This window comes from Cololabis saira, unplaced genomic scaffold (assembly GCF_033807715.1).
Source record: "Cololabis saira isolate AMF1-May2022 unplaced genomic scaffold, fColSai1.1 scf043, whole genome shotgun sequence".
Lineage (NCBI taxonomy): Eukaryota > Metazoa > Chordata > Actinopteri > Beloniformes > Belonidae > Cololabis > Cololabis saira.
Window position 1 is genome coordinate 162,501 of NW_026906207.1, and position 7,500 is coordinate 170,000.

The 7,500-nt window shown below is 52.0% G+C and overlaps 5 non-coding genes across 5 annotated transcripts in view; 2 read left to right on the top strand and 3 right to left on the bottom strand.

The window, feature by feature from the left end:
* The first annotated feature begins 1,969 nt into the window (after window positions 1–1,969).
* On the top strand, window positions 1,970–2,051 carry trnas-aga (transfer RNA serine (anticodon AGA)). Its single transcript has one exon. It is a non-coding gene; the product is annotated as a tRNA-Ser (tRNA).
* Window positions 2,052–2,307: 256 nt separating this feature from the next.
* Window positions 2,308–2,380, top strand: trnav-aac (transfer RNA valine (anticodon AAC)). Its single transcript has one exon. It is a non-coding gene; the product is annotated as a tRNA-Val (tRNA).
* Window positions 2,381–6,765: 4,385 nt separating this feature from the next.
* LOC133432565 (5S ribosomal RNA) lies at window positions 6,766–6,884 on the bottom strand. The gene has a single exon (XR_009776852.1). It is a non-coding gene; the product is annotated as a 5S ribosomal RNA (ribosomal RNA).
* Window positions 6,885–7,083: 199 nt separating this feature from the next.
* LOC133432506 (5S ribosomal RNA) lies at window positions 7,084–7,202 on the bottom strand. Its single transcript, XR_009776790.1, has one exon. It is a non-coding gene; the product is annotated as a 5S ribosomal RNA (ribosomal RNA).
* A 199-nt stretch (window positions 7,203–7,401) lies between these two features.
* Window positions 7,402–7,500, bottom strand: part of LOC133432627 (5S ribosomal RNA) — a 119-nt gene continuing 20 nt past the window's right edge. The window contains exon 1 of the ribosomal RNA XR_009776910.1: window positions 7,402–7,500. This exon is cut by the window's right edge and continues 20 nt beyond it. This is a non-coding gene — a ribosomal RNA (5S ribosomal RNA).

A 7,500-nucleotide genomic window follows, 5' to 3' on the forward strand; every position in this document is an offset into this window, starting at 1 on the left:
CACCAGACCCCACTAGCTCCACCACCAGACCCCAGCAGCACCCCACCTCAGGAGCTTCCACCACCAAACCCTAACAACAACTCAACAACCTCAAAAACCCGGCTCACCTGGAGCCACCCAAAGACCCGGCTCACCGTCCGAACCCGGGGACCCGCTTTTAAGCCCCCCACCGACCGGCCACTGGAGTGAAAGAGCCAGCCCTTGGGCCTGGAGGACCAGGGCCCTGGTACCATAAACACCCAGACGCTCCTAGCACCATGGACAGCACTCTGTCAGATGCTCAAGCGCATATTGTTTTTTACTCATGTTCTGGTTTCAGGACCACAATAAAAACACAATAAAAGCTGAACAGGGTTCCGTGGTGTAATGGTTAGCACTCTGGACTTTGACCCCAGGAGCTTCCACCACCAGACACCACTAGCTCCACCACCAGACGACAGCAGCATCACCACCACACCTCAGGAGCTTCCACCACCAGACACCACTAGCTCCACCACCAGACCCCAGCAGCATCACCACCAGACCCCAGCAGCATCACCACCAGACCCAAGGAGCTTCCATCACCTGACCCCAGGAGCTTCCATCACCAGACCCCAGGAGCTTCCACCACCAGACCCCACTAGCTGCACCACCAGACCCCAGCAGCATCACCACCAGAACCCAGGATCTTCCACCACCACACCCCAGGAGCTTCCATCACCAGACCCCAGGAGCTTCCACCACCAGACCCCTCTAGCTGCACCACCAGACCCCAGCAGCATCACCACCACACCTCAGGAGCTTCCACCACCAAACCCTAACAACAACTCAACAACCTCAAAAACCCGGCTCACCTGGAGCCACCCAAAGACCCGGCTCACCGTCCGAACCCGGGGACCCGCTTTTAAGCCCCCCACCGACCGGCCACTGGAGTGAAAGAGCCAGCCCTTGGGCCTGGAGGACCAGGGCCCTGGTACCATAAACACCCAGACGCTCCTAGCACCATGGACAGCACTCTGTCAGATGCTCAAGCGCATATTGTTTTTTACTCATGTTCTGGTTTCAGGACCACAATAAAAACACAATAAAAGCTGAACAGGGTTCCATGGTGTAATGGTTAGCACTCTGGACTTTGACCCCAGGAGCTTCCACCACCAGACACCACTAGCTCCACCACCAGACGACAGCAGCATCACCACCACACCTCAGGAGCTTCCACCACCAGACACCACTAGCTCCACCACCAGACCCCAGCAGCATCACCACCAGACCCCAGCAGCATCACCACCAGACCCCAGGAGCTTCCACCACCAGACCCCAGGAATTTCCATCACCAGACCCAAGGAGCTTCCATCACCTGACCCCAGGAGCTTCCATCACCAGACCCCAGGAGCTTCCACCACCAGACCCCACTAGCTGCACCACCAGACCCCAGCAGCATCACCACCCCACCTCAGGAGCTTCCACCACCAGACCCCAAAAACAACTCAACAACCTCAACAACCCGGCTCACCTGGAGCCACCCAGAGACCCGGCTCACCGTCCGAACCAGGGGACCCGCTTTTAAGTCCCCTCCCCCCCTCCCCCCCACTGTGTGGCGGAGTCACATCCTGGTTATACAGCAGAGTGGCGCAGCGGAAGCGTGCTGGGCCCATAACCCAGAGGTCGATGGATCGAAACCATCCTCTGCTACTTAAGAGATCCTCTCATACATGAGATGTGAGAGATTAACTGAAATCTATCCAGAGCTTTTTGGAAACAAGAAAGTGGATGTATGATCTATGAACATACTGCACTGACTGTTGATGAAAATGCATTTAATCAAAATGAGGATGAAAATATGTCTCAACCTAATAAAGTAAAACCAACCATTTTAAAATAAAGTAAAACCAACCATTTTAAAATAAAGACTCTAAATTGTCTATTTCTGAAGATTCACACACACACACACACACACACACACACACACACACATACACACAGCTGACAGGTTGTTGTGGCCGAGTGGTTAAGGCGATGGACTAGAAATCCATTGGGGATTCCCCGCGCAGGTTCGAATCCTGCCAACAACGAGTAATGTTTGAATGTGCAAGACGACAGCCTAATTTGCAGTTATTAATCATAACCAGTACTGTCTTTCAAAAGTAATCAGTTGGCTTCCCTTGTGGTACATTTTGTATTTTCTACCCAGCATGGTAATACCGATGGATGATTTTTAATTTTACCGCACCAGGACAACTTATATGAAATCACACATTTATTTCTAACATGAATGATTTGAAGATAGGATTTTTTTTTCGTTACGCCCGCCATTTTCAAAGCATGCAAGTTTCTGTAGTGTAGTGGTTATCACGTTCGCCTAACACGCGAAAGGTCCCCTGTTCGAAACTGGGCGGAAACATGTATTACTGCAATAATATTATTTGGACTTGGAAAACCCCTCTAATCCTCTTCTTGGTGCTCGGCACAGGAAGGTCGACCATCTCTTTCTCGCATTGGGTCTTATGCAGAAATGAATTTCGTTGCAGTTCCACAACTGATTAAAAGCCAGTCATTCCCCATTTACCTAATCTTTCAAATGTCCAACTTTACAGGAAAAAAAGAAACATATTACAGAGATTTTTTACAGGATCTTTTCGTCATGCCCGCCTTTTTCAAAACATGTAAGTCACTAGCTCCACCACCAAACCCCAGCAGCATTAACACCAGACCCCACTAGCTCCACCACCAGACCCCAGGAGCTTCCAACACCAGACCCCACTAGCTCCACCACCAGACCCCAGGAGCTTCCACCACCAGACCCCAGGAGCTTCCACCACCAGACCCCAGGAGCTTCCACCACCAGACCCCAGGAGCTTCCACCACCAGACCTCAGGAGCTTCCACCACCAGACCCCAGGAGCTTCCACCAGACCCCAGCAGCATCACCACCAGACCCCACTAGCTCCACCACCAGACCCCAGCAGCATTACCACCAGACCCCATCCACCACCAGACCCTACTAGCTCCACCACCAGACCCCAGCAGCATTACCACCAGACCCCATCCACCACAAGACCCCACTAGCTCCACCACCAGACCCCAGCAGCATCACCACCAGACCCCATCCACCACCAGACCCTACTAGCTCCACCACCAGACCCCAGGAGCTTCCAACACCAGACCCCACTAGCTCCACCACCAGACCCCAGCAGCATCAGCACCAGACCCCAGGAGCTTCCACCACCAGACCCCAGGAGCTTCCACCACCAGACCCCAGGAGCTTCCACCACCAGACCCCAGGAGCTTCCACCACCAGACCTCAGGAGCTTCCACCACCAGACCCCAGCAGCATCACCACCAGAACCCAGGAGCTTCCACCACCACACCCCAGGAGCTTCCATCACCAGACCCCAGGAGCTTCCACCACCAGACCCCTCTAGCTGCACCACCAGACCCCAGCAGCATCACCACCACACCTCAGGAGCTTCCACCACCAAACCCTAACAACAACTCAACAACCTCAAAAACCCGGCTCACCTGGAGCCACCCAAAGACCCGGCTCACCGTCCGAACCCGGGGACCCGCTTTTAAGCCCCCCACCGACCGGCCACTGGAGTGAAAGAGCCAGCCCTTGGGCCTGGAGGACCAGGGCCCTGGTACCATAAACACCCAGACGCTCCTAGCACCATGGACAGCACTCTGTCAGATGCTCAAGCGCATATTGTTTTTTACTCATGTTCTGGTTTCAGGACCACAATAAAAACACAATAAAAGCTGAACAGGGTTCCATGGTGTAATGGTTAGCACTCTGGACTTTGACCCCAGGAGCTTCCACCACCAGACACCACTAGCTCCACCACCAGACGACAGCAGCATCACCACCACAACTCAGGAGCTTCCACCACCAGACACCACTAGCTCCACCACCAGACCCCAGCAGCATCACCACCAGACCCCAGCAGCATCACCACCAGACCCCAGGAGCTTCCACCACCAGACCCCAGGAATTTCCATCACCAGACCCAAGGAGCTTCCATCACCTGACCCCAGGAGCTTCCATCACCAGACCCCAGGAGCTTCCACCACCAGACCCCACTAGCTGCACCACCAGACCCCAGCAGCATCACCACCACACCTCAGGAGCTTCCACCACCAGACCCCAACAACAACTCAACAACCTCAACAACCCGGCTCACCTGGAGCCACCCAGAGACCCGGCTCACCGTCCGAACCAGGGGACCCGCTTTTAAGTCCCCTACCCCCCTCCCCCCCACTGTGTGGCGGAGTCACATCCTGGTTATACAGCAGAGTGGCGCAGCGGAAGCGTGCTGGGCCCATAACCCAGAGGTCCATGGATCGAAACCATCCTCTGCTACTTAAGAGATTCTCTCATACATGAGATGTGAGAGATTAACTGAAATCTATCCAGAGCTTTTTGGAAACAAGAAAGTGGATGTATGATCTATGAACATACTGCACTGACTGTTGATGAAAATGCATTTAATCAAAATAGGGATGAAAATATGTCTAAACCTAATAAAGTAAAACCAACCATTTTAAAATAAAGTAAAACCAACCATTTTAAAATAAAGACTCTAAATTGTCTATTTCTGAAGATTCAAACACACACACACACACACACACACACACAGAGCTGACAGGTTGTTGTGGCCGAGTGGTTAAGGCGATGTACTAGAAATCCATTGGGGATTCCCCGCGCAGGTTCAAATCCTGCCAACAACGAGTAATGTTTGAATGTGCAAGACGACTGCCTAATTTGCAGTTATTAATCATATCCAGTACTGTGTTGTGCGACTCGGGTAGCTTGGCTGATCAAGGCTATTAATGAATATTATTAATAATTAATAAAGTTGACTATTTATCAAATCATATTATCAAAATGATAATTCTCGGGGCACCACCACCGGGCCTTACTCCGATGGAATTCGATAACTAAAACAGCAGAAAATCAGTCTCATATGATTTTTGAATTATCCTGCAGAACAGCAAATCTTACAGAATAACAGTGAAGGCGTGATATCCGAACACTGGGCTCTGCTTAAACAAATCAACCTGTGACCAAATCTTGCATGAAATAACACAACCACTCATTAAGAATCAATCAGAATTTATTTACATACGGGTATCAAAAGGGATGTAAATAAATACCAGAATAAATCTGATGGCACATGACATTATTATAAAACCATTAACTAACAAGAAAAACAACAATCAATAAAATGAAACATAAACGTTAAATGCATGGAATAAAAAAAAGAATCAAATGTAATAATAATAAAGATGATAAAGAACATCTACAGTTCAAACGGGGCTCCTGTGGTCTTTTAAAGATGGACGCGCCCTCTGGGCCACGTGCAATCGGACCGGATGGCGAACGCAGCATTTAAAACGTGCCTACGGCAGAAAACAACGACTGCCAAATAATCAAACATGATAATGATAACAATGATGATGTAATCTCAGCTCTGAACACAGATTTAGCTCTGTAACACTCTTAAGTTACTGATAACCCAGGTCACACAATCTCACACACAGTTCTGAACACTCTTAAATCCTACTGATCACTGCTACGCGGGCTCACGTCTCCTCTGGGATCCGGAATCGGGTGCCTGCGGGTTTCGTCGACTGGGTTCGCGGTCCTGCTGGGGTTTCGCAGTCAGGCTATCGCGTCCCGTCCCTTCCCCTGAAACGGATTAGACAGCGGCGGGGCCGCCTCGTGCCGGGCCGTGGTTCCGGACCAAAACGGAGGCTCACACGCATTCCTAGGCGCGGCGGGGGACCGGTCTCTCCTGCCGTGCTTCCCTCTCTGCGCCGGTCGCCGACGCGCGGCCGTCCGGGCCCCGGGAGAGCTCACGCCGGGCGAGACGCCGGCCGTCCGTCCCCGATCCCCTGTGCGGTTCGCAGACAGGGGCTCGGAGCGGGGAGGGGGGGTTCAGTCTGAGCACTCAATCGCAGCTGTGTCCCGATCTGGTTGCCGGGAGGGCGTGGGCGTCGGAAGCTCGGATCTGCAGAAACTTAAAGAGGAACAGAGTTTAGTGAGAAATCGGAGCCTCCCGGGGGACCGCGGCTTCAACGGCCGGACCCCGCAGGGCCCGGTCCGGTGCGGGCCTCCTGCCTCCCCCCAGCCCGGGGGGAGAGAGAGGAGATGGGATCCTTTGGCCTGGAGCCAAAGATCCAGCGCCGATGAGATGAAGTTGAGAAGAGAAAGAAAGGGAGCAGCGGCAGGGGTTTTGATCCTACGCGCGCTGCGGTGACGTCATCGGTGCCTTGTTTGTGATTGGATGCGCGCCGCTTGTAGGCGCCGCCCCATCCCACAAGCCATGCTGGGATTGTAGTTCATGGCGCAGCTGCCATTTTAGGAGGCACATTCAAGCCGGTTTCAGGCTTGGGGGGGTTGACCAGGGTTTTCAGAGTTTTCTTCTGTTCAAAGGGGCAGCACCCGAGGGGGCAGCAAACCGAGGCCTGGTTTACTGGGTTTTGCTGTCCTGCTTTGATCTGCCATGCAGCGGGGGTCGTAAATCCCCAGGGAGTCTGTTTCCCTGGCAGAAACTTTCCTTGCTTGCTTTGATCTGTTTTGACCCCCCCTCTTGGGGTCATAAACTTGCTATCTCGGGCCGGGCCGAGATGACCAGAAGTTGGCAGCAGGGTTCATAAAACTGACTATAGCTTTCGGCCTTTACTGTTCTGAAAATGTTCACCCAATCATGAATACATAATCATTTATAAATTCAGAGTTCAGATGGGCATATGGGCGGTCACAACAGCGCTCTCTGCTGGTTGAAAAAGCTTACAGCACCTGGTATTCCCAGGCGGTCTCCCATCCAAGTACTAACCAGGCCCAACCCTGCTTAGCTTCCGAGATCAGACGAGATCGGGCGCATCCAGGCTGGTATGGCCGTAATCAGAAGCTGCAGCTTGAAATACCTCTTATATGGAGTTGAAGATAAGTCATAGAATATAAGTCATTGATTTGTTGGTTTTATTTGTTGGAGTTAAAGTGCCTTAACCATGTGCAAAACACTTTAGGACGTGAGCTGTCGCTGTTACCACGTTGAAATATGTGTGGGTAGATTAAGCGAGAGCGCTATCTGCTGGTTGAAAATGCTTACAGCACCTGGTATTCCCAGGCGGTCTCCCATCCAAGTACTAACCAGGCCCGACCCTGCTTAGCTTCCGAGATCAGACGAGATCGGGCGCATCCAGGCTGGTATGGCCGTAAGCAGAATCTGCTGCTTGAAATACCTCTTATATGGAGTTGAAGATAAGTCATAGAATATAAGTCATTGATTTGTTGGTTTTATTTGTTGGAGTTAAAGTGCCTTAACCATGTGCAAAACACTTTAGGACGTGAGCTGTCGCTGTTACCACGTTGAAATATGTGTGGGTAGATTAAGCGAGAGCGCTCTCTGCTGGTTGAAAAAGCTTACAGCACCTGGTATTCCCAGGCGGTCTCCCATCCAAGTACTAACCAGGCCCGACCCTGCTTAGCTTCCGAGATCAGACGAGATCGGGCGCATCC